The following is a 17,098-nucleotide window of genomic DNA, read 5'->3' as shown; positions in this document are numbered from 1 at the left end:
TAGAGTCATGGGAGGGTGCACAGATTAAAGGGGGACCTGGGACCTGGCCTGCCACCAACACATCCAAATTCAAAGGACTTCATAACATTTTAAATATCAAATATAGCTTCAAGTAGTCTGACACTTCCCCTGTCAAACAGCCAAGATAACACGAGACAAAGTCCTTCTGCACAGTACTGAGTTATGTTTTGGAAATGGGAAATCAGCTGGTGCTCCTCAACTTTTCAAAGCCCTTAATCCGAATGCTTTAGCACTTCTGGATACTGTGCACAGAGTTTGCTTCAACTGACAACACAGGCACCTACAGCAGAGTGAGCTGTTTTGACTTCTGTAGGCATGGGAGAGAAGCAGACAGCTCTGGGGTACAACTCATCCTGTGCAGATGTGTCAAACAAGTGAAATGAATCATGCCCTGGATGTGCCTCCTGCTTGGTTCTTTGGGATGGAAAGTGTGATAAAAGCAGATGAACAGCACCACAGACATCCAGGTGGAAGAGAGGAGGCTCTCGGGGCATCTCAAATGGAAGACCCCCAAATGAAGGCAACCAGTAAGGATTGTCTGGGAACCTTTGCCCATGTTTGGGTACACCTCCAGCGGTGCCATTTTGGCCTGGGCTCTAGGTCTCCTCCAGCACATCCCTGCTGGCACCTTGGCAGGCTCCCTTCTGCTGGCCTCACGATGGAGCCAGAGCAGCATGAGGAGGTGGCACAGCGTGCCCGGGGACCCTACCTGCCAGGGAAAGGGTATGAGCATCCGTGCAGCTCACTGTAATTTCTCTAATGGCTTTCTTTGGCTTGATAGATATTGAAGGAAGCTTGTTGCCGGGGCAATTTCCATGGAGAGATAATAAGAGATCATTTTCAAGTGAGCGAAACTTTAATGGCACATTCTGGTAATGAGGCAGCAAGGAGAGTAATGACCAGAGACCTCAGAGTGCGAGCACACCATGAGAAGGGGGGAGGACTCACAGCTCACTGCTCACAGCAGACACTGGAGGTCTGATCTTTGTCCCCTTAGAAGTCAGACTGCAGTTGCACTGCTGTCTACAGAAAGAACAACATTAAGATGTATTTGCCCATCACAAGGCTGGGAGGCTCCATAGAGATGCCTCAGTCAATTCCTAGGGAAGCAGGAAGGTCCTCGTAGGGCTCGGCACTAAACCCTTCAGCCTCCTCCTTCTGCAGAAGGCAGACTGGAAGCAAAAGCTTCCACCTTCAAGAAGGCATGAAGCTGCTTCGTCTCTCTCCATTCTTTGAATTCATCTTTACAGCCTGGTTTTGGCCTTGCTCTTAAGGAGGTCCTTCAATCTGCTATTTCATAAGGGCAGCCAGAGCCAGTTGTTGTTTACCTCCTCTCAAAAGAAGGAAGGTGAAGGGTCTGCTTTCCTCCAGCCTCGTTAACAGTTGTTTCATTAATCACAGCTTTCTCTTCAAAACCAGAGACAATCTGTCCAATTAACATTAAAGCTCTGGCAGTCGCTTGCAACTTTGCAAGCAGCACTTTGACAACCGTCGCTAATAAGTCTAACATTTCAAAAGCTGCTCACAAACAAAACAGCCCGGTTGCACCTCGTTAATACCCTGTGCTGCCTGTTTTCATGAACAGCAGAACCAGCCTCGTCTTTACCCACTTTAATACTGGCTTTCAACAGAAAACAGGTCCCGGATTGCTCCTCCTGCCAACTTCTGTCCATTGCATCCAGCACTCTGCTGGGTTACGTGAGCAAATCCTGTCTCTTGCATTGTATCCCCAAGAAGGCTTTGACACCAGACCACACCTGAAACCACTCAGTTCCCACAACATAGAGCAGTAGGTCACAAGGAATTAGCACACTGAGGTGAAGGTCAACCAGAAAAGATGATTCATAACAGCTTGTAGGGGCTATGCCATATTGGCAGAGAACAGCAGAAATAGTAAGTTGTGGATAAAAAGTTATCCTGTTAACTACACGCCTCTCAGTCTAACCTTGACTTGAGATTTCAAAGTGAATTTGGAAGGAAAGAACAATTAAATGCCTAGAGATAAAGAGGAAATGAGATAAGATGCAACATGGGTTTACGAAATGTAGATTGTGTCAGACAAACATGATAGCTTTGTTTTGATAAGATACCTGATTTTCTAGACAAAGGAAATGCTGCTGATCTCCTTTATCCAGGCTTCAGTAAGGTATCTGATAGGTGCCATGCGGGAAAGTATTAGTGATGCTGGAGGAAATGAGGATTAGTAAACTGTAAGGTGAGGTGCAACGCTCCAGAGGGAATTTACTAGAGGAGTTTCTCGCAGAACAGTTTGGGAACTGATCTTCTTTTCTTCTTGTGTGTGATCTTGGCAATGAAAGCAGAATCCTGAAGCTAAAATCCCCCAGTGACACAGAACTGGAAGTTCTGTTGATGCAGAGGAAAATAAGAATACGAGTCGGAAAGAACAAAATGACCTTGAGAAGAAGAAGAATAGAAATGAGATGGAAAACAAAAAAGTTTCAGATGACAGGTCACAAATCTGAGGACTTGCAGTGGCCTCAGATGTAGTGTAGGAGATTATGAGCTGCAAATGATCAAGAAGACCTGCACGGTGTAAGTGAAAACTGGCTAACAGATTTCAGGCACAGAAAGGCAAATGATATTCTTGGATTTATCTGGAGAGGTATTTCAGCAAATGGTGTCACTGACTGCGGGCCTTGCTTTTCAAGGTCAAGGTGAGCTTAACCTTGCAGGAGCACAGAGAAAGGCTGGAAGATGATGCAGAAGATGGAAAGCAGATTAGAGAGAGAAGAGCAGAGGAGTCAGGAACAGCATGTTTGATCTGGTAAAATACATGTTGCTATAGGAGAAGCTCCAGAGTGGTAAAATCTCAATGATTTTATGATTCTATGAAAAGAGCTCTGTGAACTGATGGGATATTGGGCCTGAAGCACTTTCAGTAGCAACATGGTCAGATTAGAGTTAGGAAAAGAGAATCCATCTGCCTACTGGTGGAAGCTGAAGGAACAGAATGCAAAGTTTTGAGGTCTGAGCTCTTCCTCTCCCATTCGCAATGACAAGGACTGGACTTCCTAACCCTGACATTAATATGCTCCCAGGCAGGGAATTGCTCCCTTCAGAGACCCCAACTATTCTGGCCAGCTTCCTCATTCCTGATGTTCCTGAAAATCCCTTTGGGCTCCTGCCAGAAAGTCGACCCTTGCCAAAAACCCTAAGAAATGCTGTAATTCCTATTTGTCAAAACAGGTAACTGAGGCAAAGAGAGTAAAAGTGCTGCCCCAAAGTCAAGGCATAGAGCTATGGAAAGTATTTAGGAGTTTTAAGCATCTGGTGCTTTATTCAATGTGATGCAAGATTCAGTTGCTGAGTCTGAATGATGGGAGCATCCTTCCCCTGCCCTGAGCCAGGCATGTCCAGCCAGCACACAGGTACATGCTCAGTGACTTACATGTCACCCCATCCTGTCCTTGCCCCTGGTCCTGGTAGCTCATGGGACCACCCTGGAGCAAGTCTGTATGGGGAAGACAAGCTCTGCTAAGGCCGAAGTCCTCTTTCGTTACATATGTTGTGTGACAGATATAATTTCACCATCTGTGTTGAGCCCCCTCCCCTCCCCTTCCTGTGGGATCACCACACTGGCGAGCTTACATTGAACCTCTAAGTATCAGTATTTGCTTCCTCCAGAAAAGGTCAATGCCCAGCACTTCTGGGCAGTGGTACCATGACCTTTTCAAAGCACAGACAGATGGAAGTGGCTCTGTGGAGAAAGGCCAGGGCAGGAGGGCAGCTGGCAGCCTTTGCAGGAGTCTGTTTTAGTGGCAGAACATAAAAGTCTCCCAAACACACACACATTTGCAGCCAGCTCTCAGCTGGTTTACAGCCAGAGACTTCAGAGGTGCTGCAGTGCTTGAAGCAGTGTGAAGTCAACCACCTTCTTCTGCACTGATCCTCCTATCTATAAGATGCTTCACTTCAAGCATCTGGTCAGGGACTCATGCAGGGGGAATAAGGAATGGAGCCATGTCTGACTTCCCCTGGGTCAACCACTTCCATTATTTGTCCCATATCCTACATAGTAAAGACAAAAGATGGAGTCCAGGGTCCCATCAGACACATTTTTGGTGTGATTTTGGAGATCCTGGTTGCAGGGTAAGAAACAAAAGTCTTTGCAGACTATTTGAACTCAGTGAAATGCCTATCTCACTGCCTTGTTATCTCACTGCCTCACATGTTTAGTGTGCCCAAACACACAGCTGAACTGGGACCCAAATCTGGAGCTATTCCAGAGTTGAAGAAAATAGACAAAGCAGATCCAGTGCCCTCAAGAGAGCACAGTTGGGTAAAATTGCCTTACTAGCCAAATGAGATGAAGCGTGCAGTAAGTTTAATTTCTGTGTTACGTTCTTGTTAATAACAATATCTAATTAAGGCATCTGGTGACAAGTTAATGGACAGTAAAGGAAAAAATCAAGCAGGCTTTATTGAATTTTTCATCTGACTTCAGCTCTCTGTGTTTGAATGAATCCATCATTGGAGACAGTGCCTTGTTTGTCTGAATCTGACTTCAGCCCAGAAGTGTAAGTTGTAGCTTTATTGTCTAGGACCTATCCCTTAAAATTAAACTCGTCATTCTCATGAAGATGATTGCTTGAAGGGGAGATTAACCTTTACGATGTGATGATGGAAGTTGTTGTTGTTCATTTCAAGAGCCCGTGAATATTATCGGGAGCTGCAAGTGATGAAAACTGGACTAAGATTTGGGGACAGAGATGAGGGGAGAAAATAGAGTTTGCCTTTTATTGGACTCTTCTGATCCTTTTTTTTTTTTTTTTTTTTCACATCTGATTTCAATGCGGTGTTATTATTAATTTAAGAAATGATTTGAAGGAGTTTAAATCTTATTTATATGTGTGCACAGCACCTCATGCAGAAAGATCTCTATCTCTGTCTAGGAACTTTGTGTGATCCTAAATAAAACACGGTTGTTTATCAATGACATGTTGGTTACATTTGTTTGTTATGTGCTGCACATTTCCTTTTCCCTTCTTCCTTCTGTCTTGAGAAAGAGACAACCAGGTTGTCCACAGGCTCTTGCAGCCCTTTGCCCTTTTCTTCCTGTTATCTTTTAAAATGGAAGACATCAAGGCTGTGCATATCAATATTGCAAGCCCTGGCCCCATGGATTGTGCCTACACCACCACCCAAAGGTATAACACTGGCCTAAGCAGACCAACCAAGGTTCACTCCATGCTCAGGGAAGGAAGCAATGCTTCTAGGACAGCTCAACCACAGCAAATTTTATCCCTCACCAAAGGTTGTCTGAACCCAGCAAGGACAGGAGTGTAGCCCTGACTAAACAGTTCTGTATAAAATGACACTGAGCTGTTTTTGAGCTCCTCTGTATGTGATTGATCTCCTGTAACAGGACACGTGCAATTAACCGGCAGCTTTGCTATTAATAAATATCTCTGAGTATATGGATAAAATGAATTGGGGTCTCTGTGGATTATTGCCTTTCTCCATCTGACACTTCTTTAGATGAATGACATGGAGAAAAAAAGAGAATCCTAACAGTATATAATTGAGTGTGTACTAGGGTTTATGGAGAGATTCCTACAATAACTGTCATGTTCCACCTGACGGAGTAGCTGTTATGTGAACATGCCAAAGTACCACTTTCCTTGCTGTGATCTTTGTTCTCACTTGCTTTTTCTGCATTAGCTTAAAATCTCCTTTAGCCAGTGTCACTGAATGCAACCTGAATAATGACTTGAGTGGAAAATAAGGATGGGAATAAAGAATGAGATGAACATTTACTGTCAGAGGCCTCAAATTGGGCACCAAAATGAAAGGAGACCCACTGTTCCAGAGGCAGAGAGCTCCTGCTGCTTCCACCAGTGACAGCTTCTCTGGAAATCAGGACACATCGATTTATATCCTGCTGCCGTGCTAGGCATTGTCAAGCCTCTGCTCCAAAGGGGACAGCTAGAACTGGTGCATGAAGCACTGGAAAGAAATGAAGGCACCAAACATAGAAAGAACTGAGACCACTCCATGCCAGGGGAGAGGGGAAGATTTGCTTTCACACTCTTTGAGGCTGTGTTGTGTGTCTTTTGTTGTTCCAAGATCCATCAGAGATGTTTGCTGATTATATATTAACAAAATATATTTGTGCTGATGAACTGAAGTCCTATTTGGATGTGGCAATGTTTAAAGAAAATGCACAGCTCACAAGCAGCCCTGCAGCCTAGGAATAGGGCTGATAAACACAGGCATAAGCCTTTCCCCTGACCTGGCAGTGGCTGGAGTTACAGGCAGACAGATTCCATCTTCCTCTGGACACACGTCCCAAGATGACTCACAAAAGGACACTCTGCCTTTGCAGCTCTCCTGTCCTTTCACATCTAACATCAAAGAGAAAACTGCCTGTTCATCCCAGCCCTCCCTCCCCATCCTTTTCCCAGCTCTCCCTCCTCACCCCAGTCTTTTTTTCCATTGCTGCCCAGCATCTTTCCATCCCATCTTCCTTCTCTGACCTCCTTTTCTCCCTTTCCTCCTCTTTCACTTGTCTCACACTCAAGCCTCCCACAGCTACACACCTGCCAGCAGGTCTTGCATGCAATGGAGCTGCGAGATGCACTGTCACTTTCTACCCCTCCATGTCCCCCTGCCTACTCCCCACTGATCTGTTGCAGACGACAGGTAACCTCAGCCAGAAAGATGGATGCCATAATTACATTCCCCTTTCCAGCAGCTTTTTCCCCTTACTTCTTCCTGATGGAAATCGTGGGCAAGAAAAATCTATTATTACTCTCCAAATCATATCAAATATTTATCAGGGTAATTCTCTAGTTATCACCACTGATTGCAAGCCTTAGTCACGTAGTAAATCTTGTTAGTGTCATCTCTGGGAATGTGTCTCGTCTGTCTTCGCAGCCGAGTGCTGCATAACCAGGTTGCCCCAGGGGAACTTGGCTTACAGGAAAGGCAGTGGAGAAGGAGGTGGTGGAGGCGATCAAAGATGGTCACAGACTTTCCAACTCCCCTCATTCCTAGGATGCAAGACGGGGGTTGATAAGGATGAAGCAAGAGCAGGCAGGTTGCATGTGGGAAGGGGACATTTGCTGGTCTGATGAACCCTTAATTTGTCAGTCTCTGGCAGTAGGGCTACTGGTAGAATTACATGATTATTATTAGGGTCCAGTAAGTCAGGGCAACCTTGACATCTCTACCAGCCACACCAAGGACTTTCCTTCCACCCTCTGCAGAAAGCACTAACAAATGCAGCCATTCTAGCTGCGCTTTTTTTGTTGCTGTTGTTGTTGGCACCAAAATGTTTCCAGATTGCACCTATTTTTAAACTCTTTATTGGGTCAGATCTGGACAGCTTGGAGACTTCAGCTCTTCCCTCTTTTTACCCCTGTGCACATAACTTATTGCTGCAAAGGGAAGAAAAGAGCAACAAATTTCCTCTGCCAGAACCAATCAATCTGGCACCTGTCATCAGCATCACAGCAGCTATAAAATATTTAATTTCTTAATGATGAATTGGCAGATTGTTTAAAAAAGACAACAAGGAAACAAAGAAAAGGAAGCAGACAGTCACAATCTGCAGTCACACTCTCTGCCAGGCTGAGCCTTTGGAACTGATAGCAGGAATATGTTTTTACACCCAACCTACCTGAGACTGTTGTCTATTAATAAAGCTCTACTGGCTGTTCTGGGGACGTTTCTGTTGATATAGTCATTGAACCCTTGACTTGCTGTCCCTGAGTCCCACCACTGATTTTTGATGAGACTAAGTCTTCAAAGGAACCTCTTTTTCAGAATGCAGAAATGAGCTCCTCGATGGCACAGATCTTTCCTCCCTCAAGAGCTGTTGCAACAGTATAAATAAGGGAAAGAAGTGACCAGGCTGGGTCAGAGCACAAGTCCATCTAGCCGGGTATTCTGTCTCGAGCAGTGACCAAGAGTGGATGCTTTAGGAAATGTACAGGAATAGGTCAATCATAGAGTGCTGTTTCTCTAGCTGCCTCCAGCAATCTACAGCCCAGGGAGATCTTTATGGTTTCTACCTCCAACTGGAATTTTCTTTCACAAACTTGCCTAATCCTTTTTTAAACTCATGAAAACTTTCAGCATCCACAAAATCTTCACTCAAAGACTCCCACAGTTCTCCTGAATGGAGCCGTACGTCTTATTTTGTTTTCTGTATATCACCTACTAATTTTACTTGATACTCCCAGTCCTTGCATTAAAGAGACAGTGAAAAATCATCTTCTCTTCAGCTCTCATCCTTTGGACATGTTTGGCTCACAAAACAGGGAGCAGCACAGGGAAGCCTGGGCTAATGGGAGACCAGAATTACTAAGTCTGATTTCACAGGGCATGTCAGCTGGAGTGTGCACACAGACACCTTGTATCTCTGTACCTCCAGTTGTGAGGTTGGAGAAGATGCTGAGCCCATACATAGTCATTCAGCTGATAGAGTTGCTCTGAAGAGGAGATGGCACAGAAACCAAGTCCCTTGGCTGAAGTTATAGGAATTACTTACAGGACTTAAAAAATACCTGCCCCCTTATTAATCTATTCCCATTTCTATGGCACCTCAGTAAATCCTCTAAATACACAGGCAAGCAAACTGCCTGCCCAAAGACCTCCTTTTACTGTAGCCTGCTCTAGTGGGCTTTATGGCAAACACAGTGTTATTTGTTTTGGTGGTTTTCTTTGTTTGATCAACTTCTAAGTCCTGTTCTTGGAACATTTTAATTACAAGAAACATAAGGTTTCACTAAGGCAAATGCAAACTTTTATCCATCATAGCAGTGAAGAAAAGCTGAAAGCGGGAGTTCCTCCAAAAACCCGAGGAAACGAAGAGGATGTGAACATTCATCATTTCTCAAAGTTTATTATTTTTAAGTCAGCCTCATGATTCGAAGCAGTGATGCTCTGCAATGGCGTGACTGAACCTACACTGTTCATCTGGGCTGGGGGACTACACTGGGAAGTTTGGCAGACACAAGTGGGTGGCTGGCAGCTTGTACAGAGAACCTTCGTTCTTTCTCCTCTGCCTCTCCTTGCAGTGGGTGGGGAATGAGGGCTCTGAGAGACATCCACGGTGGGATCAGCCAGTTGTGGTGGGATAGCAGTGTCTGTTAGGTACTGAGCGGCATGAAACGTCTTAGCTAAAAAAGCTCAGTTCACCAGATTTCTGGCAGGGCCTTCGAGCTCTGTCTGCTCTGATGATTTGTTTCAGCCCTCCTGCAGACATCCTGTGTAAATACACTGAAAAAAAGCTACCATTTGTAAAGGAGGGGCTTAACCTGCTTTCAAGAGGGGTCAGTGCAATTAAGAGCAGCACCCATCACTGCCAGGAGCTGGTTCATGACAACAAACTGCTGCTTCAGACCTCCCCCATCCCTGTTAACATGGGTCTGCTCTAGGGCAAAGTGAGGTTTCCCCAGCTCATGTGCAGATTCTCTGAACCGCAGAAGGATGTTTCGCTATGCACCAAAGCACACTGTGATCCTAAGGGCTGGTTGCTTTGGCACAGGGATAAGACGAAATCAAAGGCCTCCACTTTTGTGTCAGACAGCTCTTTTCCCCATTAACTCTGGATCTGTCTTCTACAGATGGTGTTTAAAGAGAAGGTTGCTCCATTGATCCTGCCTAATATCTCTTTGAGAGTTTTGAATGGAAAACATGCCGCTTATCTCTAATCAAAGCTGTGTTTTTATCTGCCTCTGGGCCAAAGCACTGCAACAGGCTTGGCCCTTACATAGAACTTGATGCAGAGCAGATGTGGGGCTGCCTGCCACCTTTCTGGGTATGCAGAGGGTCATTTCCCCACTGGAAAACTGTTCTCAAGGACAAGGGAGCAGAGAAGAGCTGGCAGATCGTTTATTTAATTTGAATAGAAGGAAAAAAACTTTTATGATAAGGGTGGTGAAGCACTGGCACAGGTTGCCCTGATAAGTGGTAGATTTCCCATCCCTGGATGCAGCCGAGGTCAGGCTGGGTAAGGCTCTCAGCACCTGACTGAACTGTAGGTGTCCCTGTTCATTGCAGGGGAGTTAGACTAGATGACCTTTAAGAGTCCTTTCCAACTCCAATTATTATGTTTCTATGAATTAGAAACCATCAATGCAGCAACTCTTAGCTACCTGACTGCAGCACAGTAGTCTGAAGAGGGATCTCTTTCCCATCTACTAAAATAGACACCACCGCCAGCAAAAAAAAACTGGGAAAAGTGACTCAAAGCGGGGGAAGGAAGAGGGATAGGGCTGATGGATAGCTAGACACCCACATCAGGAGAGCATCTAAGCAAAACTGCTTGCATCCTACTGTTGTCAACGTGATTTCAAAGCATATGCTTAAGTTGTGAAGGGACCGAGAGAATGGTTAGTCGTAGGAAGCTTTTGGCTCACAGCAGTATAAGACACATTGAGTGTAAGCAGTATAAGACACATCCTTGCAATGGGCAGCCTCAGTACCCTTTCTATCACAGTGCATTTCCATAAAGCTTTAGCAAAGAGCAAGAGGTTAAAGAAACCATGCCTTTCTTTCCCTCTTGTTACCCACACTCAGCCCTGGGAACTGGCCTGAAGGCATCTCTTGCCCTTGACTTCTTGCCAGGCTGCCTAGCTGGAAACCTTTCTCCAGATGGAGCAGGCTAGGAGAGGTAAGGAAATGCAAAGAGGAAAGAAATGAAAACATATGGATATTTCTAATTTTGCTAATGTTTTTGATGTCATTTAAACCACCAGAAAGAAAAAAATGTAAGGAAAATATTATGATTCCACTCTAATGCTTTTTACATTCATTTGTATTTGCATAACTTTCTTTTCAGTACTATTTTCTTTCAGAATCTGGATGAGGTAGATTCTTTATTTTATTATTTGATTGAAAAGAAACTACTTTCTACCAAATACCTTTTGTTTTTTCTTTCATTAAAAAGTACTAACAGAACATGGCCTGTCAAAGCCATGCACTGCAGTGAAAATAGGAAGATGCACAGATACATAGCCTGAAAAAGCAGCTTCCCAGGGAAAGTAAATTCTTACCTGTCTACCTCGGTGTGCAAGCTTCATCACTGCCAGGGATTTTATCAAGAATCATAAAGCTGCTCTTTTGGAGCCACACAAAGCACAAGGTGAAGCATGGCTGCCATGGCATTGCAAAGGCCGGACTGGAGCAGGTTGGCATTCTGGGGGCATGGAAGCCTCTGTGACTAACACAGCATGGATGGGAGCTGGCTGGGGAAGGAGATAGGGATGGCAAGGAAACAGAAATATCCCTTCTGCCCCCAAAGTTCTCTTGTAGTACTGGGGTGGGAGGTGCGAAGCCAAGGCCTGCAAGGCCGCATGATATGAGGGGAATGGCGGCATGGTGGCCTGCTGCATGACTGCGGGCTGCAAGGAGGATGAAGCAGGGTCTGAGGACCTCTGTTAGTTGGGTTACATGTGGGCAAACACTCTTTGGGGCTGTGGTTGGCAGAGGGGTGGTACAGCCCCTTGGGGAGGGACTCACGATGCTGGTCCAAGCAGCAGGGATGCACCAAGGGCTGCGGCCTTCCTCACACTGCGCCCTGCAACAGCAGGCCTCACTTCCCCCCCATACAGAAAAGATATTCCAGGCCGCAGTTATTACAGCACTATAACCCCGACCCCAGTGGTACATACCCCATTGCTTATCCTTCCTGCCGTCAGACAGCTTCATTTTCCTTCTCTCTGGTGATTTAGTTTTATTTTACTTGTATTGTTGTGAAACCAGGGTCACGCTGTGCTGCCACTGTGTCTGTCCACGCTCACAGCATCCACTTTGCAGCCCCAAACATGCAGGGCTGGACCTGGGTTCAGCTGCTCTTCAAACCACAAGGTGCCATAAAAGGCTTTTATTTCCTCTCATTACTCTCCAGTCCATTCCTCCTGCTTTGCCTTCCCATGGGCTTAGCTGGACAGTCTGCCCTAGGACATGCTAACAGCCCAGGGCTTAGAGAGCCAGCTTCTGCCCCAGGGTCTGACAATGTATGTGGATCCTTCCTCCTGCCCTGCAGGAATTCTCCCCTGAATCCTTGGGTTAGTTAATTTTTTCCTATGCAGCAGCTTGTGTTTTTCTTTTCTGAATAAGTTGTGTCTAGGTTAGGCTCCAGGGTCTGCCTGTGTGCCTTGCTACTTTTCTAAGGCTCAGGAGTAAGAAAAGAGAGGGATGCAGAGGACAGGATGAATTGCCACAGCTTTGGGCTGGCAGGCTGACATCAAAGCAATGGGAGAAAATAAGAGCTCTGAAAGAGGGTTTCCTTTGGAGCTGTGCCCTGAAGGGACTAGGGGAACAGCAGTAGCAGTGTGGGGAGACAGGAGTCATGCTGGCTGCAAAGAGAAGGGAAATTTGTTTGGCTGCAGAGAGACAAGGCTGCAGCACCCTGAGGTGCCTTTTCCCAGCAAGGAGCCAGTCTGGAGCTGGCTAAAGAAACACAGTGATGCCATCAGCCCCAAGTGCTGCCAGCCACGTGCTCTGTCCTGCCTATGCTGTACACAGTGCAGGGCTCCTCTGTCCCCAGATTTACAGCTTGATATCCTCGTCCCAGATGGTGTTCCCCCATCCCAAGGTGTTCATAGACCATGCTGTGCATGCTGCTTGCTGCTGCCATCACTGATTGGGACACTTTGCAGCTGTCACCATAGGTGCTGTCAAGGCATCGTTATGCCATTTACTCACACTGTTAATGAGTGCTCTCTCCCATGGATGCACTTAGCAGTGTGGCACAGTGCCTGCTGACAGGAGCTGAGGACATGCCACAGCTGGAACAGGGCTTCTTCAGCAGAGAGGATGCATCTGCAGGATGGGGAATTTTCCAGGTGAATCAGAGGGCAAAATTCCTATTTATTCACTCCTCGGCTCCTTTTCTGTTGAACTCTTTGTTATTCCCCTCTGAGATCTTGGTACTCTCTCCTGCCTCTGGGCATGGGTATCTGCAGGGAATGAGAACCTGTTCAGGGTAGGTGCACTGCACTAATGGGGTGCTCCCTGCAGAATCCCCCAGGAATGCATCTGTGGGTCCTCCCAGTCTCTTTCCCTTTGGTAAAACGTCACTTTAAGCTACATTAAGCTGTAATTAAGCTGCGCTGCTCACGGCACTTCCTGGACTCACAGTCTGAGCTATATAACACAGCCACCCAGCTGACTTTCTGCAGTAGGGGGAGCAGCAGCACATCGGTGGGCCGGGAAACATCACTGTGCAGGGCTGTCCTTTAACATCTCTGGGTGCGGGTGTTCATATGTGGCAGCGGTCACAGGATTTGGCACTCTTGAGTGGTCAGTGCTGGGAGCTGGGCACACCTGGGAGCACTGGGGGTTTTGCTCACCGTTTCCTCGTCCTCTGCGAGTTTTGGCCGCCGGAATATATTGCAGTGCACACTTAAAGCACACGATGGCACTGCAGGAGCGTATAACTGCCTCAGACCCCTCTGCAGCTCAGCTGGGTTTCTTAGCCCTCCGAGGAGGCAAAAGTCCTGCAGGTGCACTTTACAGGGACAAGGTATGGAGAGAGCTCTGGGGGACATGGCAGCCCAGTGCTGTCCCCTACTAGGACAAAAGTTGGAGCCCAGGCTGCTGCCTGCCTCTACAGCATCACTCCATCACCATGGGGCAGGAGGAACCAGAAGAGTACATGGTGCTGCAATGGGTGTGACCAACATCATCCAAAATGCAAAGAGGATGATGACCCAAACAAACCTTCCCCAAAGAGACCAGCCGTGCTTAGTTAGGTAGCCAGACAGGTGCAGAGCTAATCTGGGCTACAGCACTTAAAAACTAATATGCACAAAACGTGCTCACCTGAGAGTACTGAGGATTTCCAACCTCCCCTTGGGTCCCTAAAGCTGTCTTGACTTTTTGAGGTCGTGCAGGTAGAGAGACGGTCTTCAGATGCACACTGGTCAGAAGCAAGCCCTGGTGCAAGTCTTGTGTGATAATGTCCTGCTGGCTGGCTCCTGAGGCTTAGAAGAGAGTGAGACTGTTTGTTGGTTCCTGAAGTTACTAATCCTCCAGCCAAAAAACAGGGAGAGGTGTAGAGAGGAGCAGAAAAGCTATAATTGCATTTTCACAGAGCACATGCTTTTTCCTGAAATAATCCTTTAAAAAATACTTGCATGTGACAGTTCTGATAGTTGGCTGTTCTTTGCAGACAAGAGCTTCCTGCTGTACTGAAGGATACATGCAGCAAGTTCTGCCCAGATCACATAGGTACGTAAAACAGTGCAGCCACCTTTGTAGAGGTTTCTTGAATTACCAGGTGGATGGCTTTGCTTTTTGTCCTCCTGTTACCCCTCTATGAACTTAAGTTATTCTTAGGACTTTTCCATAAGTACCAAGATGTGTATCCAGAATGAAAAGCACAAAATCAGCATCAGAAGAGAAGAAAGCTCTTCCATGAAAGGAGAGGGATGGAGGGGTTTGGTTTCTACAGCTCTAGCCCATCTCTCTGGATGGAATGCTCTTTGCTTGATATCTCCCTGCTTTAAATGCAGCTGATTGATTTTCTTTCTCCTTTTCTGCCTGCTTATTTTAATAAAGATAGATTATTTATTTTATTATATATTTTCTTAAAACCCAAAGCAAAATGTTCCACTCTCTCCGCCCACCCCCCTGGCACTTAAACACTGATGGGTTGTTTCTTTTTTCAGTGGTTATAATTTGATTTCTGCCTCTCCCGCTGGGCTGATGTGAGAGAAACAATATTTAGAGAAGTAGATTTAAAAACAAAGAAATGGAGCAGGAGAGGTAGAGGCTGGGAGCGGTGTGGGAAGAAGGAAAGAGAATCAACGAGAACGAACTCTCGTTTTCTAGGCCATTTTCTCAAGTTTGCAATCTCTGATGGGCAAAAATCCCAGTATAGCTCAACTAATCAATTACTCTCTGAAGAATAGAAAATGCCTCGTCTCTTTCGGTATTTTTGTGTTATTCTTGGCCTGCTGCAGTGACTCACCGTAGCTGCTCTGTGCCAATGATTTCAGGTTTGTAGCCTCTTTTAGTGGTAGGGAATTGTGATCATCTCCGCTTTGCAAGAGGAGAAACTGAGGCAGGCGTAGTAAATTGGTTCCTTCCCCTTCAGATCGTGGGACAGCGGTTCAATCAGCACACATAATCCAGACGGCGTTTTCAGCGGCGCTCAGCTCTTTACACTTAGACAAAAGGAGGCTTTCAGCAGTGCTTAGCGGGGACAATACTGAGCAGCAAGTTTTCAAAAGAATTCAGCTCCTCCACTCTGGGAGTGACTTAAAGAAAAGCTCCTGCCTTTTACTAATGGCAATGGCTGCTTTTCCTTTACCAAGAACCTGAGCCTTCATTCCTAGGCACGGAATTTAAAACTTCATCATATTTTTTAATAGTTTTTAAAGGTTTAACATCCCTCCTTTTTTTCCTCCTTGTTTTTCCTGGTTTCTGGGGATGCAGTTAGTGATTGTTTTTGTGCATATCTGAAGTGAATAGCTTTTCTAAATATTTTTTTCCCCTTCCTTAAAATACATAATTGAGATTGTCTGCTGCAGTTTATATTTCCTGCTGTGGAGACAAATACCTTAATTAGAATGGAAGGGAGGAAAAAAAAATATATCATACAGAAAAATAAAGCAGCTCTGTGAAAACTGAAAGGATTGAAAGAAGTAGAAATGAGCAAATGAAGCCCAGGCAGGAGGCATCTTGCACAAACAAGTGTGTGTACTCACACCAGCTGTGGGGGTTGCTTTGCTCAGTGCAAGGAAGGAGGCACAGGTGGAAGCCTGGCTGCACTGAGCAGTGTTCCATTTCTGCAGGCACTGAGAGCTGCTCTCAAACTGCTCGACCTCCTACAGCTCCAGCTCTGTCTGCAGGGCAGATGTGTGGCTTGGTTACAATTATTCTGTTGGGACAATAAAGGGAAGAGGGGACCGTTTATTGTCATAAGTGCCTTGGCCATGCCTCTTTCTTTCACTTGAAACGGAAGGGTTAAATTAATCCCCAGTGGTTTCTGCAATTCATTATGGGATTTCTCCTACCTGCTGGTCCTCCTTTGCAAGCCTTGGGGAAATTACAGCAGAAGAAAGCAGCAAGAAATGCCTACATTTACCAGGCTGGTATTAACTGCAGGGATGTACGAGAGGGATACACGTCCAAAATTGTTTTTTAGTCCTTAAGATTGTGTGAATAGGAGAAAAGTTGATCATCTGTATAACTGAGAGCACAGTGTGAGCCTACAGGGAAGTGGGGTAAGAGACCTCTTGCTTTCCTTAGTCTTTTTAAGCAGCAGCAGCCTGTGAAGGACGTGCATTCAGCCCACTCCCATTTCCATACCAGGTCTGCAGTCAGAGCAGATGAGCTAGCTCTCTCTACATCCTTGTCTTAATATCTTTATGGGAAACCCTCCCAGTTCCTTTCCCTGAAAGTACATCCAACCAGAAAAACACCCTGCAGCCTCATAGCACACTGTGCAGCTGGGGCTTCCCATAAGGCAGGTTCTTGATGCCCTGCAGGTTCTGCCCATGTCAAGGAGGACCATGGGACCTCCTTGATGTGGTGTAGGGGAACAGCAGCTGCCAGCCCTGGAATTTGGAGGGCAGCCTTGCACCAGCTAGCTGGCAACCAGCAGAAGGGTCTGTTTGGATGGATTAATCAGCCTTACAAAGGTCTCCTTCCAAGCCATAGAATAGGGAGAAGAGGATGGACTGAGAACATCTTCAAGTACTTCTCTGCTGCTAAGCTGAGATTTGTATCCAGCTCGTTGAGGATAATTAGATGAACATCATCAGATGGGGAAGCTCAGCACTCACTTTCTGCACCATCCCTCCAAGAGAGAAGTGTACTATTCTTGTTTTTCACCAGCCTGAGCCAGTAATTGTCTATGTGACTGTGGTGCTATCTTTATATAATTAAGGTTGCCATTCAGACTCCTACACCTAAACACTACAAACTCTACAGCTTAGGAGGATTGATCATAGGACTTTAGTAACAGTCAAAGCAGCACTTTGTAGACTCTTTTCTTTTGTCAGAGGAACCAACTATGGAGTGTGAGTCTGAAACCTCCTTGGGATGGTGGTGAGGTGTTTCCAGTCCTCACTGGACACACAGCTGTGATGCCAGG

The sequence above is a fragment of the Coturnix japonica genome, chromosome 21 (assembly GCF_054131305.1).
Source record: "Coturnix japonica strain WE chromosome 21, WE-NBRP24, whole genome shotgun sequence".
NCBI classification, from domain to species: Eukaryota; Metazoa; Chordata; class Aves; order Galliformes; family Phasianidae; genus Coturnix; species Coturnix japonica.
The sequence above is the reverse complement of the archived record's forward strand: the minus strand, read 5'-3'. Positions refer to the sequence as shown.